This window comes from Schistocerca gregaria, chromosome 7 (assembly GCF_023897955.1).
Source record: "Schistocerca gregaria isolate iqSchGreg1 chromosome 7, iqSchGreg1.2, whole genome shotgun sequence".
Lineage (NCBI taxonomy): Eukaryota > Metazoa > Arthropoda > Insecta > Orthoptera > Acrididae > Schistocerca > Schistocerca gregaria.
The window spans coordinates 294,654,951-294,667,954 of record NC_064926.1 but is presented as its reverse complement, the minus strand read 5'-3'; positions in this window follow the sequence as shown (position 1 = coordinate 294,667,954).

The window sequence follows — 13,004 nt, the reverse complement described above, 5'->3', positions numbered from 1 at the left end:
AATCGAAGAAATGAAAAAAGGCAAAGCTCCAGGTTTTGATGGGATACACTCAGAGTTCATCAATTTTGGGAACAGGAATCACAGATGGCTTGCAAGTTTCATCACTAATATTATGCTATGAGGGAACATGCCAAAAGCCTTAAAAAGTCATAGCAATACTGAAGCCGGGTAAACCAGCGAACAAAACTGCTAGCTGTCGCCCAATCGCCTTCCTGAGCTGCTCTTACAAGCATTAGGAAAAAGTAATCATCAACCGAATCGGTCGAAAGATCCATGGACTTATTCCCATCGAACAGGCAGGATTCAGACCAAACAGAAGCTGCGCAGACCAAGTTCGCAGCTTAACTACACACATAGAAGCTGGATTCCAACGTCGCCCTAAAACGTTAGTGGCTTTTATTGATCTTACAGCTGCCTATGATGCAGGATGGAGGCAAGGACTTTCGTAAAAACTCGCCAGTGTCATACACTACCAAACCACAGTCATGCTTATAAACAACATACTATCTGAGAGATATTACCAAGAAGTCCTTGGCAACAAACTAAGAAGACGGAAGAAGATTCATAATCCTGTTCAACTTGTACACATCTGGCCTCCCTGAAATAGAGTCAAGGAAGTTCATATATGCAGACAATCTGACCTTTTCCATCCAGCAGAGAACTCTTGAAGCTGGTGAGGAGATCTCATCCGCAGATCTAAGCACAATAGATAAATACTTCAAAAAGTGGAGACTGACACCAAATACAACGAAGGCTAAAGTAAGCTGCTTTCACCTTAACAACAGAATGGCAAATGCGAGGTTGAATGTCACCTTTAATGGTCAGGTCCTTCACCACCAAGACTCCTGATAGAACCCTCTCTTACAGGAAGCACATAGAAAACACCGCAGCAACGCTGAGATCACGCAGTAACATCATACAGAAGCTGAGTGGTACCTCATGGGACGCTAGAGCTACGACCGTGCGATGCGCTGCCTCAGGGATGGTCTATTCTGTTGTCGAATACTGTTCCCCAGTGTGGCTCAATAGCACACATGTGAGAAAAATTGACTTGGGGATAAATGCAGCAATGAGGACAATAACAGGCAGCATCAAACCTACTCCTCTATATGGGTTACCACCTCTAAACCACATTGCGTCACCAGACCTCCGCAGACAGAACGCCCTCCTCAAGGAATACCAAAAATTAATTTTAAAATTCCCGAGCTTCCAATGGACTCTGATGTTCCTACACTTCGAATGAACCGATTAAAATGTAGGCAACCATCTGTCCTGCTGGCAGAATCGCAACAGGCAGCTACTTTCAGTATCAACAAAAAGTGGACAAAAATGTGGAACACTATTGCCCATGAGGAAAATCAGACGCCCCAAAGACCTGACACAAGACGAGCCGGTATGGAACTAACGCGACGTGCCCGGAAAACAATTTATCGGCTCCGCACAGGCCACGGCATCTGTGCTGAAAACCTCTACCGATGGGAAAGGGCTTCATCTTCTCAGTGTGACTGTGGAAATGAACACCAGACGATCCATCACATTGTAGCAAGCTGTAGGAGAAGTGCCTACCGTAGGAACTTGGAAGATTTCTTTGAAGTGCGAGAGACAGCCCTTGAATGGATCGACACATTAGATAATAATTTATAGACATATTTTCTTAATTATAAATTATGAAATTAATATATTTTTGTAAAATTTTGTAAAACTATGTCATCCACAATTGCTTGTCACTGTTCATATGTAATGATACATGCTAAATAAATAAATCGGTTAAAATACGTGTTCCGACGTTCTTGGAAATTCAACACGCTAAGGGAGTGAAATAAGGTAGTAAAAGTTTTATGGGACGCATTTTCAAAGCTAAATTTGTCAAAATTTGTTATTGTCTTCTCTGTTAGAAACAAAAAATAAGAGTTTCACTGTTTCCGGAAATTATTAAAATAAATGTTCATATGGCTCTGAGCACTATGGGAGGTCATTAGTCGCCATTAACTTGGAACTAATTAAACCTAACTAACCTGAGGACATCACACACATCCATGCCCGAGGCAGGATTCGAACCTACGACCGTAGCGGCAGCGCGGTTCCAGTTTGAAGCACCTAGAACCGCTAGGTGACTGCGGCTGGCGGAAATTCACCCCTAAACTGGTGGAATAGGTTTTAAAAGCTTTTAACAAAATGGTTCGTTGTATTTAACAGTTGTAAAGCTAAATCTCTGAAAACGGGCTTTTCACTTCTTGGGGAAAATACGTTTCTGTTTTCGGAAATTAGATCAACTAAGTGAGTGAAACAGAGTATGAAAAGTTTTACGAAATTAGTAGAATCCACGAAAATTTGTATTTGGCTTGTATGTTAGACAAAAAATAAAATACGTGCTTCACGGTTGTTGAAGTGGTGAAATAAAGGATGAAAATTTAGAGCACAATATTACTTTACATTAAAAACTTCTTAAATCTTAATGTGCGAAAACTGGTTTTTCACGTCACGGTTAGAAGTAAAGAAATATGTGTTAGGGGTTGAAAGTTTCTTTGCAAATAACACCCCAGGAACACAAAAGCCATGGTTCACAAAAACGTTGGACTCCAACTAGAGGTGTTTCTTTTTTAACAGAAGTACACTCGGAAAAGACCAAGCTTCTAAGGCCTTTATTAACGTTAATAGATAAGAAGGCGTTGCAATTGAAGAACAACATAAAAAAGTGACTAAAGGAAAACGAAACAAAAAGAAATATGTGCATACCGTTAATTCTACGCAAGCGAAGTAGCGGGCGCTAAACTAGTCACCCAATATATGCAGCGTATTCAATAGTAAACTGAGTCATAGATACTTTGTACCGTGGAGGTTCCAGTAGTGCTCACTGCCCGTCAGCGTGTTCCCGGGCTCATACTCGTCGATGGGGATCGGTTTTGGCTTCTCATTCTTGCTAAACTTGTGCTTCACGATGAAAGCGGCGCTTGCACTGCCTCCTGGACATCCTTTAGGTCGCACGAGCAGGATCATCACGTGGACGGCTTTGTAAACGTTCCAGCAGCGCAACAACACTTCGTGGTACTTCTTCTGGCTTCCGCCGCGTTTGCAGACCGCTTCGGCACCCGCCGTCGCCAAGAGGACGATGCGCGCATCGACACCCCACCGGAGCGTGTCCTCAGTCGTTGAACCCACGTACGATCTGATATCATCGGCGTTTGAAGTGATCACCACGAAACACACACCTTCTCCTGAAGCTCGCGCTTCTTGTCTCTTGCGCGCAGCAAATAACTTCTGGTCCTTCCAACCAATATGCGTGTTCACCCACGTAGAGTTGCGATGAGTTAAAGTTACAGCTAGCCCTAGCTTCGTGGAGGCGGTGGTAATTAGCGCGTCACTGAAATCCGTCGTTTCTCGCAGAACGGTAAGGCTTGCCATCCAGCAGTTCCTACAATGGCTAGAGATCACGTGCCACAAGGCATCTTCTGGCTGCTTTACCGTCTGTCTCTTCACAACTAGCACCGACTCTGCAACACCCAAAAAATATATATATAAGTATATTAAAAGATTCATGTAGACGAGGTTAACAGCAACTTCACAGTATGCGACGTCTGTACTTCGTGGTTTCTACGGCTCTAGACTCTCTAATGCAGTTAAATGCAATATGACTATGTGGTAAACACTAACGAAATTTTAGCAATCTGTTTGTATTCCTATCGCGAAAAACTCCTAACATAAAAATATAACAGTACGTCACAAGCGAAGATGACTGCTGCTACGAATGGTACTGCAGAACTATAGTACAACAACACCGATTGATTTCACTAGCCTATGAAATACGTTTGTCAAATTTACAGTCCATTTGATAGTCCAATAAACTAATTAAACAGCGAAGCGACAGACTTCGTAAAGCTTTGTATGTTGATACTGCAGATCTTTGATTATCTGTCTGTAACGATGTCAGCAATTTTGACTGAATGTGATGCAGCGCTAAGGATTCCGGCAACACGTTAACGACTTTGTGGCATCGAAGTGGAGAATGCAACCTCTCTTATACGATCTGCGAGCCTGACCCTGTGTTACAGTTTACGAGCGGAACGGGCAAATTTACATTACTTCAAGTAGTTTTGAGTTCCCTTGTACGTCATTCATTATTAGTAGAGAACGTCCTCAACGTACGAGCACTCTATCAGTTGTGGTGAATGTCACATGAAGTACACATTGTCTTATGACTTCATGTTAATTATATGTATACAGACGGAACGATTTTTTACCCTTCTCTCGGTTACATTCCCCTTACGTAGACGCTCAAAGCACCTCGACGGTATTGTGTGTGTGGAAGGGCGTGCGTCACTAATAGCTACCGACTAGTTTACTCAGGTGTACCAAAGAAATAGGGCATTCCATATTTACATTTAATTAAAAGCTACTGTTTCCACTGAGACGAATTAAATTAATGGTACCATTGTTTCATACGTGTTCCTTTGCCCTTTCCTCGTGAAAGCATGCGGAGGACCATTTAAAAAAACCTTGCGAAGTTTTACCGATTAACATTCCCCAAGTGTTCTCAAACGACTGTAGCAGGTAACTTCCTTTCTCATTACATCTATATCTACATTTACATGACTACCCCGCAATTGACAGTTAAGTGGAGGGTTCATCGAACCACCTCCCAACATTTTCCCTTCAGTTCCACCCTCAAATGAACAACGTGCGGGAAAAACGAAGAGTGAAATCGTCCCGTGCGAGCTGTGGCGCGTCGTATGTGCTGTGATGATCATTCCTCCCTATCTAGGTCAACGCCAATCGAAAATTGTTCCCCGTTTGTTCGAGGAAGTTGATGATTGAATTTTCGTGAATAAATCAAGTTGCAACGAAAAACTCCTTTGTTTTAATTATTTCCACCGTAATCTGTGACACTCTATCCAATATTTCGCTATAATGCAATGGTAGCTGCACTTTCTTGAATTTTCCGATGTCCTCTGTCAACCTACGGCTCGTATACCACGCAACAGTACTCCACGAGCTCGAGAGCGGAAAAGCGTAGTGTAGGCAGACTCTTCAGTAGATGTGTAGCATCTTTTAAGTGTTTTGAAAAACACTTAACACTACCTACGTTCTATCTGCTTATATACGGATAGCGTCTTTGACTGGTAATTAAAACATCCTCGGTCTGGGGTTCGAGGCCCACCACAAAAAAAATGGTTGACATGGCTCTGAGCACTATGGGACTATACTACACTATGGTCATCTGTGGTCATCAGTCCCCTACAACTTAGAACTACTTAAACCTAACTAACCTAAGGACATCACACACATCCATGCCCGAGGCAGGATTCGAACCTGCCACCGTAGCAGTCACGCAGTTCCGGACTGAGCGCCTTAACCGTGAGACCACCGCGGCCGGCCGAGCCCCACCACAGTGAAGAACTGATTACAGGAGAATACGGGATTGGTACTAGGAATGAGACAGTAGAAAGACCAATTTTATTCTGTAATACATTTCAACGAGTAACAGCAATTAGTTTGGTCAAGAATTACAAGAGAAGGACGTGTACTAGGAAATGGTCGTGCTAGACGGAAAGATTTCAGTTAAATTACATCATGGTCAGGCAGACATTCTGAAATCAGGTTATGGATTGTAAGGAGTACCTAGGAGCAGATATAGATTCAGGTCACAATTTAGTAGTGATGAAGAGCAGGCTGAAGTTTAAGAGACTAGTCAGGAAGGATCAACGCTCAAAGTGGTTGTGATGTGGAAGTACTACCAATGTATACGCCTGAAGTACATAAACGCTGTTGATTCTGCAATAACGAACAGCTGAGAGGACAGTTCAGCTGAAGAGGAACCACAGAAGTTGGAAAGAAAAACACAGATACAAAGCAGGTAACTGCCAAGAAACCATAGGTAACAGATGAAATACATCAGTTAGTCGATGAAAGAAGTAAGTACCAAAATGTTCTGCGAAATTCAGTAATACAGAAACACAAGTAGCTGAAAAATGAAAGAAAAAGAAAGAGCTGAGAAGCCAAGAGGTAAAGCCTGCATTAGAAAGGTGAAGAAATGGAAAAAAGAGAACTGACTCAGCATATTCGAACGTCAAAACTAACTTGAATGAAATCAAATCCAAGTGTCGTAACATTAAGAGGGCATCGAGAATTCCACCATTAAATGCACACGACAGAGAGTTTACGTGGAAAAAGTTCACTGAAGGACTCTATTAGGGAATATTTATCTGATGTGATAAAATAAGGAACATCAGTCGGTGAAGAAGAGAGAGAGGATCCAGTCTTAGTGTCAGAATTTAAAAGAGCTTTCGAAGCCTTGAGATAAAATAAAGCAGAAAATGTAGGTAGGATTCCGTCCGATCGATTGAGGGATAGGCAACAAAACGACTGTTCACTTTGGTGTGCAGCATATATGAGTCCGGCAAAGTACCATCTGACTCTCAGAAAGATATCATCCACACAATTCCTAAAGACTACAAGACCTGACAAGTGCGAGAATTATCGAGCAATCAGCTTGAGAGCTCATGCTTCTAAGTTGCTGACAAGAATTATACACAAAAAAATGGAAAAATAAAATTGAGGATGTGGTAAGTGGGGATCAGTTTGGCAGTACTGAAGTTGAAGGCACCAGAGAGGCAATTCTGATGTTGTGGTTGATAATGGAAGCAAGACTACAGAAAAATCAAGACACTTTCAAAGGATTTGTCGTGCTGGAAAAAGTGACAATGGCAAATGCAGCAATTTCTTCGCAATTATGAGGAAAAAAGGGAGGAGGAGCCGTGTAATATATAACGTCTACAAGAGACAAGAGGGAACAAAAGAGGGGAAGAACAATAACATAGAGCATAAGACAGAGATGTATATTTTCGCTCCCTGTGGGTATTATATACAGCAAAGAACCCATGATGGCATTAAAATAAAGGTACAGGAGTGGAATTAAAATTCTAGGTGAAAACGATCCGATCCACCAAATACATTGCTGTCCTCAGAGAAACTGAAGAAGAATTACGTGAGGTTCTGAATGGAATAAACAGTCTCATGAGTACAGAATTTGAACTGAGAGTAGATCGAAGAACGACGAAAGTGATGACAAGTAGCAGAATTGAGAACATCGAGAAACTTAACATGGGGATTGGGGGTCACGAAGTATGTAAATTTAAGGAATTCTACTACCTACACAGCAAGGAGCAAGAGGGACATAAAAACAGTAGCACTGAAAAAAAGGCGTACGTGGCCAATATAAGTCTACTAGTATGAAACAAAATCCTTAATTTGTGGAATAAATTTCTGAGAATGTACATTCGGAGCACAGAATTGTATTGTAGTGAAACATGTACTGTGAGAAATCAGGAACGGAAGAGAATCGATTCATTTCAGATGTAGTACTATAGAAGAATGTCGAAAATTAGCTGAACTGATACGGTAAGGAAAGAGGAGGTTCTGTGCAGAATCAGAGAGAAAAAGAACGTGTGGAAGTTGAAGACAAGAAGGAGGGACAGGATGACAGCAGACCTGTTAATAAATGAGGGAATAGCTTTCATGGTACTACAGGGAGCTGTTGAGGTTAGAACTGTAGAGGAAGACAAAGATTGGAATACATCCAGCAACCAGTTGAGGACGTAGGTTGCAAGTGAAGAGGTTGACACAGGGGATGAATTCGTGGCTGGCCTTATCAGACCAGTCAGAAGACTGATGACTAAAAAAAAAAAAAAAAAAAAAAAATTAAATTGAACATAGTTTGGCAGGATATCCCTTAGGATGACATGCAAGAACTCTGTAAATCAATACCAAACAGAGTAAGAGCTTGGATAAGGGCCAGAGGTGGTCCATAATGTTAATTACTTCCCAATTTGTGATGGTCGTTCCAGTGAACAAGTCATTCACCCGTTTTGAAACTGTAATCATTTGTTTATCTGCGCATGTACATCAAATACACCGATCTCCGCTCCATTGTGACAATTTCTTCACGGTGCGTAGCTGTTTTGTCTTAGAATATAATAACGTGGTCCATGACTTTTTCAAACATCACTGACAATCGTTTTATTCTCGTATACCGATGTTATGATTCCCTGTTTGTTTTTCAGATCTTTTTCTCTACGCAGCAAGCATGTTACCACCTAATCCTTTTTTGGATTGTTTCCATACGCTGAATACATTTGCTTCCCATCGAATGCGGTAAACGAATCACTGCTCATAAGCTAATATTTTTGGTACCGCCAGAAGCCTCCTGCGGCACTTTTCGTGGAGATATCACTGTGCACCTTAACAAGGATAGGGATGTATACACACAAAGAAACAAGAAACTTAATATTTAACTCAATCTTCTTTAGGTGTTGACTTAATCTATACGGCTGCCCCTTTCGGTGCCGGTGAACTGCTTACTGAATTGCGTACTCAAAGCGAAATATAAAACGGAAGCGAATAATTTATTGCTTTCAGCAAAGCTCGTAATCGGAGACATTTTTAGATGCGCCACTGCTGGGAAGAATTAGGAATCCCTAATTAAGTGAATTAGGTCTTCCGTGTTGGCACTTGGTCGCCTCGTAATATGGAGGACCAAGTCGAGTTTACCGGGAATGGGGAGTGGGGGAGGCGGGTTGGTGGTGGCCAGAGGGGGGAGAGACAGGACGCGACGCAATGCGCAATTCTTCCAATTAGGATAAGTCTCATCGCTGAGGGAAAGGGGCGGATGAGGGCAGCCGGCAATTTATGTGCGCTCGCTGCTGCGTCTGCTGGAAGCGTTCAATTAGCGCAGATTTGGGGGACGCCGCAGCCAATCCGCTCCAGCAGATGGGGGCCAAGATACGGCAGTGTAAGATGGCTTACATGTCCCCTCTTTATCTCTATGTAGGGAATGTGGTTATCGCTGAAAGAACCGATTTTCAAAGACATTTCAACCTGAGTGTTTACATCACTCAAAATAACTGGCCTCTAAAAGTAACAGATTTTCTGTTATTTATTATTATTTTCTCCTACAACAAAGATAGAAATAGAATGAAGATTGAAAACGCATGTGATTCCCGCGGTAGGAAGACACATATAATCCAAATATTAAATTAAATAGCCAAATAAAAGGTAGTCCGTCAACCGTTCGCTCTTTTCTCGAAAAGTAATACTACAAAAGGTCACCAGCGTTCACCTCTTGATTCTAATTTTTTGAAAAATCATGCTCTAATATAGTATCTGCCAAAATTTTGAAATTGTGAACAGCCACTGTCAAAGAGAGAAAAAGATTGTACTTTTCATGTTAATTTCTCCGATTTCATAAGCTACAAGCAGATAAAGGCGTAGTATGTAGACACAGTCAACAGGCCAAATCATGAGTGAATTGTTAAGCTGTATTTTCTGCTTACATGATACCACAAGTCTGCCTTTTAAGGCAAATAGTGCGGAGTACTTCAGTAATGGTTCAAATGGCTCTGAGCACTGTCGGACTTAACTACTGAGGTCATCTGTCCCCTAGAACTTAGAACAACTTAATGAGGGCAGGACGTCAAACGGGCCGACTTGGAGCAGGAGAGGAACCACAGGACATTAAAATTTCCACTGTCTATACTTTTACAAGTAAATTCATAGAACTTTGTCAGCGTGACCAGGAAAGATTCAGGATTCACACTCGTAGCAGCGGAAGTTCAAAAACATAACAAAATAAATTTTTTTACATGCGAAATTTCCTAATTTTTTCACTTACTATTGGATATATTTTTTGCTATAGATACAGTTTTCTCCATAAGTAAGAGAGACTGTTCGATGAATTTTGCACAGCATAAAAACCATACTTACAGGTGCCTCAGACTCTATAATCTATTTCTTTTATGAAAAAATGAATGAGCTGTTACGTTTTTAACATTATATTTAGAAAAAAATTAATTTTGTAGTTAATTATCTCAATTTTTACCACAGTTTTTAATAGATTTGAAAAATTCTAGAGTTTCACACACCTGTAAGTATGGTTTGTATACTGTGCAAAATTCACCAAAGAATCTCTCTATCTGGTACCTATACCAACAATTGCAGCCATCAGTAAGTGAAAAAATGATGAAATTTCATATCTAACAAAAATTATTTTGTTATGTTTTTGCACTTCCACTGCTATCAGTATGGATCCTGAATCCTCCCTGGTCATGCTGACGAAGTTTTATGAATTTATTAGTAAAAGTATAGACAGTAGAATGTAAAATGTCCTGTGGTGCCATTCCTGCTCCAAGTGGGCCCATTTGACGTCCTACCCCCCTTAAACCTACCTAAACTAAGGACATCACACACATCCATGCCCGAGGCAGGATTCGAACCTGCGACCGTAGCGGTCCAGACTGCTGCGCCTAGAACTGCTCGGCCACCCCGGCCAGCACTTCATTAATACTGCACTTCGTAAAATACGAGTACTTCAAGAATAGGCATGTTGTCATTGTGCAATACGAGTAATATCTGACGACAATAGCAAGAAACTGCCATAAAGAGCAAATGCCTAAAAATACCAGTCATCTAGAACTAAAATACCGGTATCCGTTTCAACCGGTCGGCTTTTGTCATCCCTATCTCTATGTAGCCCAGAGGCCTTACTTATGATGCTTAGAGTACAACATACCGAAGAGTACTGAATAGAATTAGGTCTATGAAATGAGTAGAACTACCTATTTCAATCATGTCTATCACTAATCTGCAAAAAAGTTCTAATAAAACTATTATACTGGTGTGCGAAACTTAAGGACAAAAGAATCCTTTGCATCATGTTTCAGTGCCAAGTAGCATATCCAGTTACTTTTGCATCCGCTTCCCATTTTATATGGCTTTATGATGGATGGTTTGAATCTTCAGCTATTTCTATACAGTTTGATGACGACCCCAAACCAAAACGAATTACTCATACTAATTACTCTTCGAGGCCAAGACTGTTTTTATTCTGAATATATTGGAAACCGGTTGCCGTAGCACCCTGTCACAACGGAATGGAAACATTTTAACATAGCTCGATGAACTTGGACCATATATAAAAGGACTGCTAAGGCATAGCAAAGTAGTTAACTGAAGGAAATACTCGATGGAACGAATAAAGAAACACTTTTATTGAAAGACAGTAATTACCGCGGTTCAAGGTGATTATGGTGATAGGACGTACGATTCCTCCACCAGCGCGGTTGACATATGCTGGATGGTCCTTGTTTCATGTGATCGTGCGGCATTATGTTTCCCCAACGCGTCTCACAAGTGATCAATGGAAATTAAATCGGCGTAACGAGCAGGCCAGACCATTCGACAAAATTCATCTCTTTCTAAGAGCTCATCTTCACCCCAGCTCGATGCGGTCGTACGTTGTCGTTTATAAAAATGAAATCAGAGCCGGGTTCATCCCTGAAAAGATGCACAGCGAGAAGGAGTACAGTGACAAAATTACTTTGCCCAGTGAGTATACCGTATTCAAAGATTTTGACGTCAGTACGCTCATGCAACATCATGCCTCCACACACCATAACATGTGGACCACCAAAATGATTAGGTTCGATAATAATCCTAGGTGCTCTCGCCATATGAGGATACGGAATGCATCCAGACGGGGTGTCTAACACGATCGTTTTGCTGATGCCGGTGTTAAGGTGTGGAGGCATGATGTTGCGTGGACGTACTCCCCTCCAAATCCTTCAGTCCAGTACAGTCAGCAGTCAACGTTATCGTGACACTGTACTCCTTCCCCATGTGTCACTGTTCTGGGATGCATCGGCCTTGAGTTCGTTTTTACGCATGAGAATGTGCGAGCGCGTTGAACTACGCAGATTGAGGAGCTCTAGGAAACAAAAGATATATGGTGATTCGACTGGGCTGCCAAATTATCCTACATAAATACGGCAGATGCTAACCGTTTGCATAGAAGAATAGGATGCCCTACCGCAAGAAGTCCCTACCACCATTGTGGCCAGCATTGTAGCACGCTACGTATCATGGACTGCCGTCCGCGTTGATCTCACACCTGATTAAGAACCATATCCTGCCTTTTGTAATGTCCAGGGCACCATCATAATTTGCGTTGACTTGGGTTTAGTTATTGTCCTGAATAAAAGTGCCTTTTTCTGTTCGTCGCTTTGCGTAGTTCTTTCAGATACAAAAAAAAATTGTTCAAATGGCTCTGAGCACTATGGGACTTAACATCTTTGGTCATCAGTCCCCTAGAACTTAGAACTACTTAAACCTAACTAACCTAAGGACATCACACACATCTATGCCCGAGGCAGGATTCGAACCTGCGACCGTAGCAGTCGCGCGGTTCCGGACTGAGCGCCTTAACCGCGAGACCACCTCGGCCGGCTCTTTCAGTTACCTTCTCTGCTATATACTGTAGCATTTCTTAGTATGTAAGTTTTATCGAGTTATGTCAGCCTACTTGGCAGCGGCACATCTTGTGAAAGCTACTTTTTCCCTTAAATTTTGCACGTCGGTGTATATTACACGGTTTAGAATGAGTATCGCTGTACACGCTGTACGAGCAACCTATCAGACTAAATAGTGTTGGAAATTTTTGAAGCTTTTTCATCATGATTGCGATTTCCCTTGCCATAAGGGGAGAAACCAGGTAAGTGGGCGATCCAGTGTTGCTTTAGTTAGTCACCACGTGGTGATATAGCGACAACAGCCCTCCTACGGTCTTACATCCACCATTTGCTTTAATAATAACTTCCGTTCAGCGAAGAATGAAGCCCTCAAGTTATTTTCTGAGTGCCGCGTGCGTAGAAGCAACTGGCTGGTGATAAGCGCCTGTAGAAGGCCCAAAATAACATCTACATCTAGACTCCAGAGACCTGCTTATAGTGTGTGGCGGTGGGTAATTTGTGATCACTGACACTTCTCTCCTTTCTTGGCTCAGTCATTAAATTTACGAGAGATAAACAATTGTTGGTTAAGTCCCCGTGCATTCTCCACTCTACCTAAATTCACATTCACAGTTGTAAGCTGTCCACATTTTCGGGCCTTACATAAGCTGCATAACCACTATACTGTATCAAATCCCCACAAATAACGATTTTATTGACAACAGGAAA